This window comes from Dermacentor variabilis, chromosome 6 (genome assembly GCF_050947875.1).
Source record: "Dermacentor variabilis isolate Ectoservices chromosome 6, ASM5094787v1, whole genome shotgun sequence".
NCBI classification, from domain to species: domain Eukaryota; kingdom Metazoa; phylum Arthropoda; class Arachnida; order Ixodida; family Ixodidae; genus Dermacentor; species Dermacentor variabilis.
Window position 1 is genome coordinate 51,590,523 of NC_134573.1, and position 15,917 is coordinate 51,606,439.

The window sequence follows — 15,917 nt, forward strand, 5'->3', positions numbered from 1 at the left end:
GTGACTCGCCCCTCCAAGCTCTGCCGCCTCCGCGTGCGCGGGCAGCCGGCGCGGGATTGGCGCACGCGTTCTCCGCAACTAGGTCGCCGCGTGCCTGGTTAAGGCAACACCAACTTAAAAGGGAGAATGCCTTAGTTTTGCGGCCTTTTCACTCGCACTACGGCAGCAGATGTCGAATTAGGCGCCTAACGACTTCGTCGAGTCATTGCGGCGTCGCAGCATCGCGCGTACGGCTGAAGAGTCACCCTACGGCCGCGCAGAATCGACATTCCCCGGCGCGTCTTTGTCGACGTGCATCTTTTCGCCGTTCAGTTGCTCGTGTTATGCGTATTACTGTCAGGGTTTCGGTGTATGAGAGCTTTGGAAATGTGAACGGAAGGACGCTGAGTTGCCGTGCAAATGGCTGTGTACCGATCAAGGCAGAAAACTGGGCTAGTTGGTGTGTCATCATTAATGAAAAGACTAGCTCACATAACAGCGACATAGACAGAGAAGACGACAGGGACGAGCGCTCGCCCTGTCGTCTTCTCTGTCTGTGTCCCTGTTATTTGCGCTAGTCTTTTGATTAATAAGGCTGTCTACGGCGCTGCCGCCGCAACTACACCGGCGAGACGAAGGTGCACATGTTCATGTTCACGAGGGAGGAAACACTGAGGAACGCTTGGATACGCACTGTGCAGAGAGAAAACCTTTCGGTCGCCGAAAGGTCCGGGGTAAGCTAATGTTTTCTTATGGCAGTGTTATTTTGTAGCAGCACTAACGAGGCAACGCACCGAAAGATGGAACAAAGCTACTGCCGACGCAGGTCGCGTTCGCCCGCCTTCACGCCGCGTAAACATGCACGCGACATTACAGTGTTGCAGATGTCACCTGCGTTTGTGTTTACGAGACGCCATTACGTAAACACAAGTAAACGCATATCTACAACAGGAACTTGTATCAGAAGCGTAGCGCGAAGTAGAAGAAGCGGCGACTTCCGACGCTACATGAAGAGTGAGCCCAATATTCCTTACACTGTCTAAACTTGCCGAAGCGCCGTCAGAGAGCGTGGCTGTAGTTACGGGCAGTGCGTGCCTTCTGCGTGAACGCGGAGAAACGCCGACGGCTTCAGTGGTAGCTCTGTCCTATCTTTCGGTGCGTTGCCTAGTTGGTGCTACTACGATTTCATTGACGATATTCATACACGTGTTAGCGGTGCACAAGCTGCGCTTTTGTAAGTACCCATGAGTTTGCTCATAGGAGGTAAAATTTATTTCTAGATATGCGAGCTTCACTTCACGGAGGAGGACATTATCCGGGTAGCCTCACACGCCGCTCAAGAAACTGGCCGCAACGCCACAGTGCCGCGATCTGATGTGGGCCTTCGCCCGGACTCTGTACCGTGGAAGTTGCCGAAATGTCCGAGCTACATGTCTAGAGAAGCTCAGAAAAGGGAAGACACTGACTTCAAGCGAGCGCGCATAGCTCATGCTGCCCTCCAGAAAGCCATCGCTGAATTCAACGAGGCGTTTAACAGAGCACGAGATGACGATAAAGTAACATTTTAAGCGCAACTTACCAATCACTTGAGGAAACAGGAGATGAAGTTCCGAGACGTAATTAAAAAGATGAAAGGCTTCTCATTCACAGCATCGACGATGGAGCACCGGGGCTGAAGCACTGTGTTTGCGTGAAAGCAGACTTGGGCGTGACGCTACATGTCATGAAAATTTCCGTAAAAAAGCTAGGCGAAAATCTCTGCAATCCCGAAATAGCGAGCATTAAAAGGGGTCTTGAGGTACTCCTCGAAGGCATCGATAAATGGGACGGTGACCTGATGTCCAAATCAGTTGCGGCAATTTCCGAGGCTATTTGTTTACTGCTGGATCAGTTTTCCACATACCAAGCAGAAGACGATGCCGACTGCGCTTGATTTTTGAAACGGCAAGTCACTTTTTTACCTATCAAAAAGCAGCGCCGACGGTGCTCTGCTGAATTCATGTTCTGCTGCATTCTTTACACTATATTGCCCCACGCTGTAAAATAATTTACACACCTAAGGGTTTTTTTGAGTGTCTATAACAAGCCCCCCAGCACCCTTGAAAAAGCTGTATTTTATAGGGAAAACACCCTTATGATGGTTATTATATTTTCCAATAACACTCTATTTATTCAGGGTGTTTCGAACAAAATATTACCCTTTGGCCCATGGGGTGTAAGGGTGTGATCAGGAATATATTACGCCTTCACCTATTGGGTGTTATGAGCAATATAATAGCCCTTGCTATAAGGGTGCTGAAGTACGTCATGTCGTAGCGGGTACATATGCACTTCATTGTGTTTGAAAAATTCAACAGTCAGGCTGGCACACAGAAATGTTATGTATGGTGCGCATACAATAAGTAATGCGTTTCCAAATGCATGGCATAATAACTTTGACAGAAAACACATAATCACATGTGAGTGTTCTGCGTGAGATGGTCCCATTTACCACAGATACAGAAAGAGTGACTTCATGGAGGGTCATTTATTCTAGCATCCTGTACAATAATTAGAGCTTGCACTAAGCCTTGTATGTGATGAGAAGTCTTGTGGCCGTTCTACATTGAAGAAGTCGCATTCAAACCAATGTTGCAGGGCCCAGGTGAGGCTGGTGGTGCGTTTGTGTAACTTCATTTCAATGTCAAAAACCGAGCCATCATAGATGAAGCCATTTCTTCATTGATCGCTGTAGCCATCTGCTTTTTTTTCTGCCTGCAAAATGATTTGTTGCGGTTTAATGTCAGGCAAAGTACACGAAACATGACATGCAGCGCTTCCCTGCACCATTCAGTTTAATATTTCAAGATCCCAAGATGACCAGGAAAAAGAAAACAAGCACAGACAGTGTTTACTTCCAAGAAACTGTTATTTGGAAAGAATAAGGCATTTAATAGTGCCACATCATAAATGTAGGAGATACAGGCTACATAATTATATGAGGTCGATTCTGAAATTATTGCCTCCAAGCCCACTGCTTTGCCAATATTACTGCAAACATTTTGAACACTTTATCATTAATGCACTAATGTGTAAGCTATCGAATGTCACTTGCTTCACCTTCCTATCTCTTCTCATTTCATCATAATCGAGCAATTCATGACATCCAGTGGTGACATCCAGTTGAAACGGTAGGCTGTAATTGAATTTTTTACTGTGGAAGGTTGCGCTTATATCAACATTCTTCGCCATCTGACTTCAGTTTACGGGGATGCCTGTGTTGATATCGGCACTGTGCGGAGGTGGATAAGGACTGTGAAAGACCAAAATCCTGCCGCATCAAATTTTAAGGATCAGCACCGAAGTGGACGGCCCACAATGGCTTCTGATGAAGGTCATGAACATCAGGCGGATGAGTTGACTCGGGGAAATTGCAGGATCAAGCAACACCAGATTGCAACAGCACTCGCCATTTCCATTGGCTCTGTGAACCACATCATTAAAGACAAGCATTACAAGAAGACTTGCGCTTGCTGGGTACCATGGCAACTGACGACTGACATGAAAAAGTCGAAGCATAGCCACCAAGTTCAAAGCTTCTTGTAATCTAGGAGGTTCTTAATGATGTGGTTCACTGAACCCGTGCAAATTTCAAGTGCTTCGCAATGTGGTGCTGCTTGATCCTGCAATTGCCCCGAGTCATCTCGTTCGCCTCATGCTGATGATCCTCATCAGAACCCGGTGTGGGCCGTCCAGTTCGCTGCTGATCCTGGACATTTGATGCGGATGGATTTTGCATCTTTCAGAGTCCTTGCCCTCCTCCGCACAGTGCTGACTTTAACACAGGTATCCCCGTAAACTGCTTTATGGCGGCAATGAATGCTGATGGGCGCACAACCTTCCGCAGTGAGAAATTCAATTACAGGCCGCTGTTTCAACCGGACATCCCCATTAGATGCCACGAATTCTTCGATTATTTTACAATGCCAAGATATAGGAAGGTGGGAGAAGTGACATTCTATATCTTAAACATCAGTGCATTAATGATAGAGAGCACGAAATGTTCTCAGTAATACTGGTAAAGTAGGGGGCTTGGAGGCATTACATTTTTAGTCACCCCCATACTACAGCAATAACGCTGGACGTTTTGTTTTGTGTGTGACATCTGACCCAAAACTACGATTTAGATTGTGCACAAGATGCTCGTTTTCAGAACAATCAATTGCTTATAAATATATCAATCCTTTCTTATGGAATGAGTTTACCATGATAAGCCGCCTCATCTCATTGAATTTTCCCTACAAGCAAGTTTTATTAAGGGTAAGGTGCATCCATAGGGTGCTGCCATATGCTTCGTTATGCATTTCAACCATCAAGAGTAACTTTGACATTAACGCCTTGTTGCCAAAAACAATCGTTTAAATGCCAACCATTATCTTACAGGAGGTGGTGGCCACAAGGCAAAAACAAATCCAGGGGTTTACGGGCCGAAACAATGACCTTGCATGCATTGGTTAATATAACACGTGGCATTGTTGTTTTGCCTGCCTCCTCAGGAATTTTCATTGTCAATAGGAGTAGAAATCAACAATTTCACAGAAGCTTGCTCCTTTCACAACAAGGAGCACAAACGATGCTCTTCTTCATCTCCCAGGCAAACAATGCAAGCAAGAAATCAAATGTTGTACTGAAGGGTGTGGGATCAACAAATGTCTCGCTAAAAACTTGAGTCACGAAAAGTCCTAAGCTGTAAACCTAGTCAAAATAAAAGCGGAGGTCACTGTATGCGAAAAGGTCACTGATAATTCACTGAAGGACACTGATAATTCTAGAAAAGCCATATAGAACAAGAGATAAAGACGAAATAGGATGACAGCACATGTTGCCCTTCACCTTGTCCTTTGTGTGTTTTCTAAACTGATCCCATGTGAACTTACCCAGTTAGCTACTGCTCCCAGTCATATGCTAGTTTTTGGCAAAATATTACAAACAATAGATATGTCAGTGTCTAAAATGCTGTCCCAATGAAGACAACATATAGCAACTATCTGGTGAGGGGTGCTTTGTACGATTGCAAGGAATACAGCTGCACACTCATAGCTGAAGAAGCCTTAGTTTAAAAAAAAGACAGAAGACATTATCAAAGTGGCTCACTGCAAAATTGGATTAAAGTAACAATGCATTAGTAAAAACTGGACTGCACTCTGAAAACAAAAGCCCCTTCGCACATGTGTTATATTGTCCTCTAAAACAAGGCTAAATAAATTTTGTTTCTGTCACAGTCAGGGCAGCCACTACCTACCATTGTTGCCATGTGATATGCGATACAGACATCCAGTACACTCGGTCTCTGAAAACAAGATTATTTGAAGTGCAATGTGGTGTCTTCTATACATTGACGTCGTTGTGAGCACTTGAGAAATATAAATGAAATATGCCATACTGCCACTCACAAACAGCCTGACTTCTAGACTGCAGTTTGCTGCACCCAACAGGAAGCTTTGACATTTTCCTCAAAGAGACATACGATCATACGACCATCAGCTTTGTGGAGGGCGCGCTGGTCCGGAGGATTGGTCTGGAGTGTTCGGCGGCTGCTGTATGGGGGCGGACGCGCTTGACCCGCAGATCAGATTTTCGACGACCGCCGATCGTGTTCGCCGCTACCATTTTTCTTTGAGTGTAGCCTGTTTTTGAGGGCACCTGTTCGCCGAACAAAACGCTCGTTTCGTTATTCACAGTTTTGCTGCTATCTCAACCGTCACTACCACGTGACATCTGGTGGAGGTGCTAGTGCGTTCACATAGCGAACGCCCCGGCAAAGCCGCGATCCAAGCCCGAAGCCACAGGACAAAACCAACATCGCCCAAGACCAGCATGCTAGCCGCAGACTGCAAGGACTGCCCCCAGAGCATGGACTTCTGCCTTAGACGACAAAGAACATCGTGGTCAAAACAACCCCAATGGCTTCCCCAGCGTCTTCCGTTGTCCTACAACAACCTCGGGACCCACCGATCTTCCATGGAGCAGCGAATGAAGACCCGGAATCCTGGCTGGAGACCTACGAACGAATTGCGGCTTTCAACAACTGGGACTCCGGCGACAAGCTGCGGCATGTACATTTTGCCTTAGAAGATGACGCCAGAACCTGGTTTCAGAGCCAGGAGTCGACCATGACAACATAGGACCTGTTCCGGAGTGACTTCCTGCGCACCTTCACGAGCACACTGCGCAAGGAAAGGGCAGAAGCCATGCTCGACACCCGAGTGCAGCTACCTAACGAGAACATTCCCATATTCACGGAAGAAATGAAGCGTCTGTTCCGCCACGCCGACCTGGATATGCCCGAGGAGAAGAAAGTCCGCCTTCTCATGCGGGGTGTGAAGGAAGAACTTTTCGGCGCAATGATACGAAGCCCACCGAAGACCGTAGAAGAGTTCGTTCGTGAGGCCACCAGCATCGAGAAGACACACGAAATGCGGAACCGGCCACTAAGCCGGCGCGCAACCTCTACCAATTACTCAGGAATTCGATCACTGGCCACCGACGATCTGCGCGAGACTATCAGAGCGGTTGTAAGGGAAGAGCTGCAGAGGTTGTGCCCCAGGTCGCAGCCTCAGGTAGCCTCAATCGCCGAAATCTTCAAAGATGAGAATGAGCGATCGCTTGGAGTTCCTGAGCTGCTACCAAAATCACCGCAGCCGCCGCAGGAAGCTATGACCTATGCCGCCGTCGCCCGCCGTCAAGGCCCTCCTCCACGACCCCGCCAGGGCCCTATCACGCCGCAATTCCGTCGTCCACCGCCGCCACCACCAGCCCGACCGCCCGTCGCCCAGCGCCGCTACGCGAGCAAGACGGACATTTGGCGAGCCCTCGATCACCGCCCGCTCTGCTATCACTGCGGATAAGCCGGCCATGTGTACCGCCAATGCCCATACCGCGATTTGGAACTGAGGGTTCGCCGTCAGCGCGCCGCGTCCACAGCTTGGGGAACACCCACGTGACATCGCCGATTACCTAGCCGCCACTCAGTGCAACTGTCGACGACCGTCCCGTTCGCTGTCACCAGACCGCTACCTGTCGCCGCAGCGCCGTCCAAACACTGGCCCAGCCCGGGGCCGGTTAGCGAGGCCATATCCGGAAAACTAAAAGCAGCAACGGACGGAGGTGCGGTTGCTGTTCGTCGAACTGACGAAGATCCTCCGCTGCCGACGAAGAGACCATCTCGATGACATAATGACATGCTGCCGTCCCGACGAAGAGTGAAAGCAAAGAATACGACGACGAAAGTCCACCTGACGGTCAACGCGAGAAAGCCGTGATCCGACGCGAAGACCTAACTGTAACGCAAGGCAAAGAACTACCGACCTCGACGTGCTTCTCGACGGCCACGCAGTCACCGCCTTAGTCGACACAGGGGCCGATTACTCCGTTATGAGTGAACACATCACCGTCCAGTTGAAGAAGGTTAAGACTGCATGGGAAGGCTCTCAAACTCGAACCGCTGGAGGACACCTGATTGCGCCGAGTGGAATCTGCACGGCAAGAATTACCGTGCATGACAGGACTTACCCTGCCACCTTCATTATCCTGCAACAATGTTCACGCGACATCATTCTCGGCATGGACATTCTAAACAAACACGGCGCAGTCATCGACCTGAAGTCGAAGTCGATAACCCTGTCTGAAGATCAAGTGATACCACCTCAGAGCTCTCGTAGTCAGCATGCCTTAAGCGTGTTTGAAAGTCAAGTCAGCATCCCGTCTCGCTCCAGCATTGTCATTTCCGTCGGCACCAAAACACCTGCCGACGTAGAAGGCGTCATCGAGGGTGACCAACGCCTACTGCTAGACCGTGAAATTTGCGTCGCAACAGGGATCGCTCGACTCCATGCAGGGAAAACGGAAGTGATGCTAACCAACTTCAACAAAGAGTTCAAGCACAACAGGATGGGCCCGACAATCGCGTACATCGAGGAAATTGTGGAAACGAGCAATGCCTTTATCCTCTCAGATTCTGCAGCATCTACCCCGCCGACCATAGTCCCCGAACCAGACTTCGACGGAAATCCAAGTCTCCCCAAGAGCAAGCAGCAAAAGCTCAGAAGTCTTCTTCGATACAAGGACTGCTTTTCGACTTCATCGAAGATTTGACAAACACCCGTTGCAAAGCATTGCATAATAACCGGTAGGGTGCGCTCAACCACTCCGCCAGAGCCCTTACCGAGTTTCGACGCGAGAACGTGAAGCTATTAGGTAACAAGTCGACGAAATGATCCGCGACGACATCATCCAGCCGTCGGAAAGCCCGTGGGCATCTCCTGTTGTGCTAGTGAAGAAAAAGGATGGAAGCGTAAGTTTCTGCGTCAATTATCGTCGTCTGAACTAGATCACGAAGGACGTATACCCCCTCCCACGAATAGACGACGCACTGGATCGGCTATGTAACACTAATTACTTCTCGTCGATGGACCTCAAGTCTCGCTACTGGCAAATAGAAGTCGATGAAAGAGATTGCGAAAAGATCGCCTTCATCACCCCTGACGGCCTCTACGAGTTCAAGGTTATTACATTTGGACTGTGCTCGGCGCCTGCAACGTTCCAGCGCGTGATGTACACGGTTTTAGCAGGATTGAAGTGGCAGACCTGTCTTGTTTACTTGGATGACGTCGTTGTCTTCGCTGGAAATTTTGACGATCACCTTAGGCGGCTTGCAACCATACTCCAGGCCATCAAGTCATCAGGGCTCACTCTGAAGCAAGAAAAGTGCCGCTTCGCTTACGATAAGCTTCTGTTCCTAGGCCACGTCTTCAGCAAATCTGTAGTCCGCCCCGACCCGCAGAAGACAGCTACCATAGCAAAGTTCCCACAGCCCATTAACAAGAAGGCATTGCGTAGAATCTTGGCATGTGTGCCTACTACAGGCGATTTGTCAAGAACTCTTCACGCATCGCTGAGCCGCTGACGCAGCTAACTAAATGTGACGTCGAGTTTAAGTGGGAAACGCCGCAGGCCGACACATTTCAAGAACTCAAACGACGCATGCCGTCGCCGCCCGTACTTGCACATATCGATGAGCACGCCGATACTGAAATCCACACTGACGCCACTAGCCTAGGCCTCCGTGCCGTCCTAGTCCAGAGAAAAGATGAACATGAAAACGTGATAGCTTACGCTAGCCGGTCGTTGTCAAAAGCGGAAGGCAATTATTCTACGACTGAAAAGGAATGCCTCGCCATCATTTAGCCTACAGAAAAATTGCGTCCTTACCTATATGACAGGCCATTCAAAGTCGAGGTTATGGAGGTGTTAAAACATGACACCGAGCATCACGCGTTGTGTTGCCTAGCTAACCTAAAGGACCCTTCAGGACGGCTGGCGAGGTGGAGCCTCAGACTACAAGAATATGACGTCACGGTGATCTACACGTACGGACCAAAACACTCAGACGCCGACTGTCTATCACGCGCCCCTATCAATGCCCCGCCGGAAGACGACGATGATGACGACGCCTTCCTCGAAATAATAAGCGCAGAAGTCTTCACTAAACAGCAACGAGCAGATCCAGAGCTAAAAGGTCTCGTCGAGTATTTGGAAGGGAACACCGACGTAGTAACTCGGTATTTAAGCGCGTATTGTCTTCGTTCACATTAGAAAACAACCTGCTCGTAAAGAAGAACTTCTCACCAAATTGCGCCAGCTACCTTATTTTTCCGTCAGCGCTGCGTCCTGAAATACTGTACGTCCTAAACGACGATCTATCCGCTGGGCACCTCGGTTTCTCCCGAACGCTGTCGAGGATACAGGAAAGGTATTACTAGCCGCGTCTGACCGCCGACGTCGCTCGTTACGTCAAGATATGCCGAGACTGACAGCGACGCAAGACACCACCGGCAAGGCCAGCAGGATTACTACAGCCGATCAAACCTCCTTTCCGACCATTTCAGCAGATTAGGATCGATTTGTTGGGACTGTTTCTGGCGTCAACATCCGTCAATAAGTGGATCGTCATGGCGACGGACTATCTCACCCGCTTTGCGGAAACTAAAGCTCTACCGAAAGGCAGCAAAACTGTGATTCACGAAAACAGCGTTTTATTGGGCGAACTTGTGCCTTCGAAAACAGGCTACACTCAAAAAAGGATGGTAGCGGCGAACACGATCGGCGGTCGTCGAAAATCTGATCAGCGGGTCAAGCGCGTCTGCCCCCATACAGCAGCCGCCGAACGCTCCAGACCAATCGTCCGGACCCGCGTGCCCTCCACAAAGATCCACACCATTCGCGTCACGCCATGACATTTGATAACACAACGTTCGGCGACAACAGACAGCCGGATAGAAGCATCGATAACTTTCCAGAAACTTAGGATACATGCCGGCGTGTCCCGCGCTGTGCGATTACATTTGTTAGGCGGCGAAACGTGTTTGCCCGATAAAGATAAGTACACGTGTCAATACCTCCCTCTTAAAAAGCATCGAGACGATGCTTTTAAGAGGGGGGTATTGGGACTACATGTTAGTATCGGGACTAACAAGATAGTCACAGTTCCTTAAAGGGGCCCCTCTTCAGGTCTGGTCATTTTGACATGACAAGCGCAGAGCATACACTGTTTGATAATGATCGTGTCTGCAAAGCATTACATCGCTACGTGCCAGAGAAAGACTTGAAATTTCAAACAAAACGCCGATTTCCCTTCCCTTCGCGGCCGCCGCTCTTCAAGCCGGAGTAGGGTGGTTGCTTAAGCTAGTTGGTAATTCATGATCATGGTAATTCACGAGCGCTGTGTATGTTGTCTTCGCAGTCCTTGTCCTTCGCGCTGTACGTTATTTTTGTTCAAGCCGGAGATTGGACATACAAGCGCTAGCAAACCTACATACGCATGTTTGCACTGTGACGTCGCTCGCGGTGACACGTGACTGCGAGAATTATTTAAGCCAACATCTCTTTGTGTAATATGTTACGTGAATAGGCGAAATAAAGTTTAGAGAAATAATAAAACACAAACCGAATGTTTGTATGTTCTTGTTTTACTTTGCACCGCAGGAAGAGAGATGTACTTTCGTGTTGTCTGCTTGTTCCCAAGTCGTGCAGTCGTTCGTGCAGACACCAAAACTATGTCATTTTCTACCGTGTTCATGTGTGGGATCATGCACTGTGATCCGCTTGTGTCTGCCTCAGTATTCGTGTAGCACTCACTTATATCTCTACTCAGGTGCACAGCACGCAAAATCGCGCGCTGGGCAAAACGGGACAATTACAACAGCTTGCGCGGGATGCCGTCACCGGAAATGCGCCGCGCCAAGAAGCGAGGCAAGAAAGTGGAGGCGGGGCTTGTGACATTTGTATCACGCGATCCTCGAGGCCCGGTATGGGAGCACGCACAGAAAGAACTTGCAGAGGCTAGACGACGCGAGTGAAGAGAGTGTCTCGCTTGGCAGTGGAGCTCGCCTCCTGAAATCATGGGTTCGCGTCACTGAAATATTTCTCCCTAGGCTATTATTGAGCCGATTTGAAAAATTTTTGTGGCAGAACGCTCTCTATAGGACACGTAACAAGTTCAAGTGTATAACAAAAATTTGCTACGGAGCCTGGTGAGGGGACTTTAAGCATCTACACTGCAATAAAAATTTGTGTAATCGGTTTCACGCGACCAGAATAACATGCTACTTTCAACGGACAATTTTCATTTGGTAACCCATGGACCCAGAAAGGATTGATCCATAAAGGATTGATGCATAAAAGGTACGCACAAAGCAATCAGTTCTGAGCCCATATATTTAAAAGTATTCTGCAAATTTCATGCACTGTGGAAATCTTTGTTACGCAAAACATTTTCCAGGTAGCTGGCTATCCAGTATTGTAAAGGGTTCCATAGAAGGTTATCAGGCAGACCAATCTGGCTAGGATTATCTTGCAGAATGACCAATGTATAAATGAGCACTTCAGAGGTTATCTGTGGTCGTTATTTACCAGAACTATCTCCTAACTTCCTCACCACAGCAAAAGAGAGTATGTGAAAGGCAGTTTTCTAGGAAACTAACGCAATAAAAAGCCGTTGGCAGTACACTCTATAGAAAGCAAGAAACTACGCAAGAAGATAGGGCTTAGACTGCCATTGCTGCTCTTGTTACCTTCGGCTTTAGTGATCTTAAGCTTCTAAATTCACCTCACTGGTGCGTTCTCAATCACTTGGCTGTCATGGTGGTTGCTCTGCAAATGCTTATCAAGGATGGTTGCTTTATATTATTCTACACAATTATTTGTTTCCATCTACAACTAACATTTTGAAATGTTAGTTGAAAGCATTACTTGTTTCGTTTTTCTGTTGTTCTCTTTATGCTAGTCATCATTAAGCTGACCTTTATATTTTTCTTAATCTCTCACCTACACAGTGGCTGGTGACAAACCCTCTGTCAGAATTATTTGGCATCTATACTGGAAAGAAGCCCTACCTATACCTTCTCACATCATCTTAGACATCTCCACTAAGCAAGCACATAATCCTGCTGGTACTTTTATTATAGAGCTTTTCACTGAAGACCTTCCAAGCAAGAACTCTTTAGCATCTGATCATTTAGATGCTTTTAACTGGAACAACACAGTAAATTCATTATGCTTAACAGAAGTTTAGCTAATTTAATCAAAGCACATTTAAAGCCTCTCGTGTATGAAGCTTGTCATCTGCTTTCACTTGATCTTACTGGTTATCTGATTGTGAGTTATACTCAGATCAAACATTCTAATGGCCAACAACTTTCATATTTGAAGTGCAGAAAACTTTAGGGCACTTGTCAGTGTTGGTACGGCATTCCTAAATGTGATGATTAGGCTGCTGGCTGTTTAGCACTGTAATAACAATGCACACGGTGATCCTTTTTATGTTTTATGGATTTTTTTAGAATTTCCTGTGGCAGATGGGATAATTCTTGTCCTTGAGCTAGATTACTTGAAGAGGTGGACGTTACTAGCATGAGAAATCGAAACACATGTTCAGCTAATTAAGAAATATTCACTAATTAACTTCGTAACTAATTATTTTACTGCACGTATTGAAATTTACGAATTGTATCCAGTGAGCTTGGAAGACGTATGCATTAGAACTTCCAGGATGACACCAGTTTTGGAATATTTCCCTCATAAAGAACAATACACAAGAGCGTTCCAGTTACTTTTGTGCATCAGTGCATAAAGTACATTTTGTTAAAAACGTAAAGGAACAATAGTGCGTTTTTATTTCTAGTTTCATGGTGCATGTGTACAAACTGGCGTCATTCTGGAAATCAATTCCAAGTGTATCAACCTTGAAACCTCACTGGCTATGATTTGAAATTACAATATGTCCCTCATGTATGTGGTGGCGCTGGCAGAATCTCTCAAGATTCTACTAGGAAACATAAATACCCAACACGGTAGATGGGGAAACGGCGCCGCGGTAGTTCAATTGGTAAAGCATCGCACGCATAATGCGGAGACGTGGGTTCGTTCACCACCTGCGGCAAGTTGTTTTTTCATCCACTTTCATTTCCATTAATTTATCATTTCCTTATTTAATTTATTAACCACAAGCAATTTCCCCTAAGTTGTGTTTGCTGTCAGTGTTTGTTGACTTCTTAGGATATGATTAATAAAAATCGGGCCCCTTGGTTAACCCCCTTTCTTCTCGTTTATACCTGCCATAAAGTAATTCATTCAAAAGAGCAAATTTTCATTAATTAGTTGCATATGCGCTTCGATTTCTCATGCAAGATATGTCTGCCTGTTTGAATATTCCTGCTCAAAGACTAGAATTATGCTTCTTGCAACAGGCTATATTTAGAAATTCCACAAACTTAAAATCATCACCCTGTATAAGGAGACTGTGTATTTAAGCACAACTTCAGTGAACCTTATTGAATCAGCAAATGGCCAGTGTAACTAGCCTAATCATCCCGAAAATATCTTTTAGCTTATAAGCATAGTGCATTTCAATTCTATATTTAGGATTACAAGTTTACTTGCAATCAGCGCTTTGTTTTTAACAGCTAGCATCCCTGCCAGTTTGCTTGAACATAATGTCGCATGACTTCCATAGTACTGCTCAATGCGACTTTTTTTCTGCTCAGTGTCCAGTGATGTGTCTTTAGCAGGTGAGATAATTAATGTTCATGCAGGTAAGTATCAGACAACATTGACATAACTGCCAAGGAAACGCTATCACGTGTTTTGTTTACAATGGAGCATTTGCTCTAGCTTCTGCCCGGTTTGTTATCCATGTCAGGTCTGCATGGAACTTGCACAAGAGGCCCCTTTTGCCTCCATGAGGATATTTTATGAGGTTATGGAGGTGTTAAAACATGACGCCGACCATAACGCTTTAAACTATTTTATGAAACACTTATTTGTACAGATATAAAAGGTACCAATCTTGAATTTATCACATTCGTTTTACAGTAGCATAGTATAAATGACTCAACTAGTACAGGTATGCAAATCGGCTAGTTGGTATTGGTCTATGACGTTCGACAATATAAACTGCACAAAGGATAGAGAAATAGGCGATAGAATTTGTCACCATTTCTTGCCACTTTCGCTTGTCTTTGTGCAAGCCTACGCTGTCAAACATCATGAATCAACTAGTACAACCAGAAAAAAACATGTCATGAAAGAAAACTTGGTGTTCAACGCAAAGACAATTCTGCCTATCGGGTATTATGCTTTCTACAGAACTTATTTCTTTATACAGTCAGACCCATCAAGTAAAGCTTATTGAGAAAGAAATAGAGTACAACATGAACACCTCTCAAGACGCATGCATCAAATGAGTCAGAGCATCATACAAATTACCTTTAAGTGCAAAAGTATTCTTTTTCTTAGGCAAACTTCATTTATAGTTTCTTAAAGCCTATATATTTGCTTGTCATAGCTATGGGAAAATCACTAGGTGGAAAAAATTTGTTAGTGCAATTTCAACTATTACGTACAACAACAAAAGGTAAAGCATAGGAAGTCTCATTGCTCCTCTGTCTAAATGGCATTCAGTTTCATTTGTCACGTATACTGCTATACTGATGTCAGCAGAAACAGGAAGACAGCAGCGTAATTCAGAAAGCAGACGAAGAAGCCGATATCCTAGCTGACATGAGTAAAAAAGGGAGCTGGTCAGGCCGTCACGCAGACTTGAGACATCAGTAGCTAGCGCGGAAAAGACAACGGACGACAGCTAGAAGCACACAGTATAGAACTCTAGGCTTCAACTGAAATTTTGGCTGCACAGGAACATAGGATTCAGGGGACACGACCTCGACGCATGGAAGCAACATTCATCTTCCCCTTTCCCTCTCTGACACAGGAGGTATTGGAGCAAATCGATGGACAGGTTTACTTCTAGGTACAAACACTCTTTTTTAGTGAGAGCCAGGGCAGGGGTGCTTACACACATATCACCCGTTTTTGATGCAAAATGCATCGAACATTCTCATGTCGACCTGCCTCTAGAGATGGCTGAGCAGACGAGTGCTTTGAAACTGCTCAGTGCATGAGCACCTACGGCAATGATTGGCCAGATGGCCACCAGCCACTGACAGCTGCCCTATCTTTGTTCCCCCAAGCAGTCGTTTGAACACCGACCTGTTTGGCTTGAGGGAACATAGGCCAGCTTTCAGTGCCTTAGTGGATGGTGGCCACCTGGCCAGTCATCGTCATAGGTGCTCATGCACCGAGCAGTTTCAAAGCAATCGTGTACCCGGCGGCTCCAAAAGCAGGTTCATAGGGAAATATCCGAACCACTTTGCATCAAAAAAGTGGAGAATAGGTGTGAAGGCACCCGTCTCTGGCTCTTAACAAGAGAGTTCGTATGTGAAATTACCTTGTTCATAATTTGTTCCGATAGCTCCTGTGTTGTTTCCGTCCGTCAACATTCTGTGCATCCCGTGTTTCTGTGTAGCAAAAATTTCAGTTGAAGTCTAGAGTTGTGTCTTATG

General features: G+C 46.5%; 1 pseudogene; it reads left to right on the top strand.

The window, feature by feature from the left end:
• The first annotated feature begins 1,337 nt into the window (after positions 1-1,337).
• On the top strand, positions 1,338-2,026 carry LOC142586130 (uncharacterized; annotated as a pseudogene).
• Positions 2,027-15,917: the final 13,891 nt, after the last annotated feature.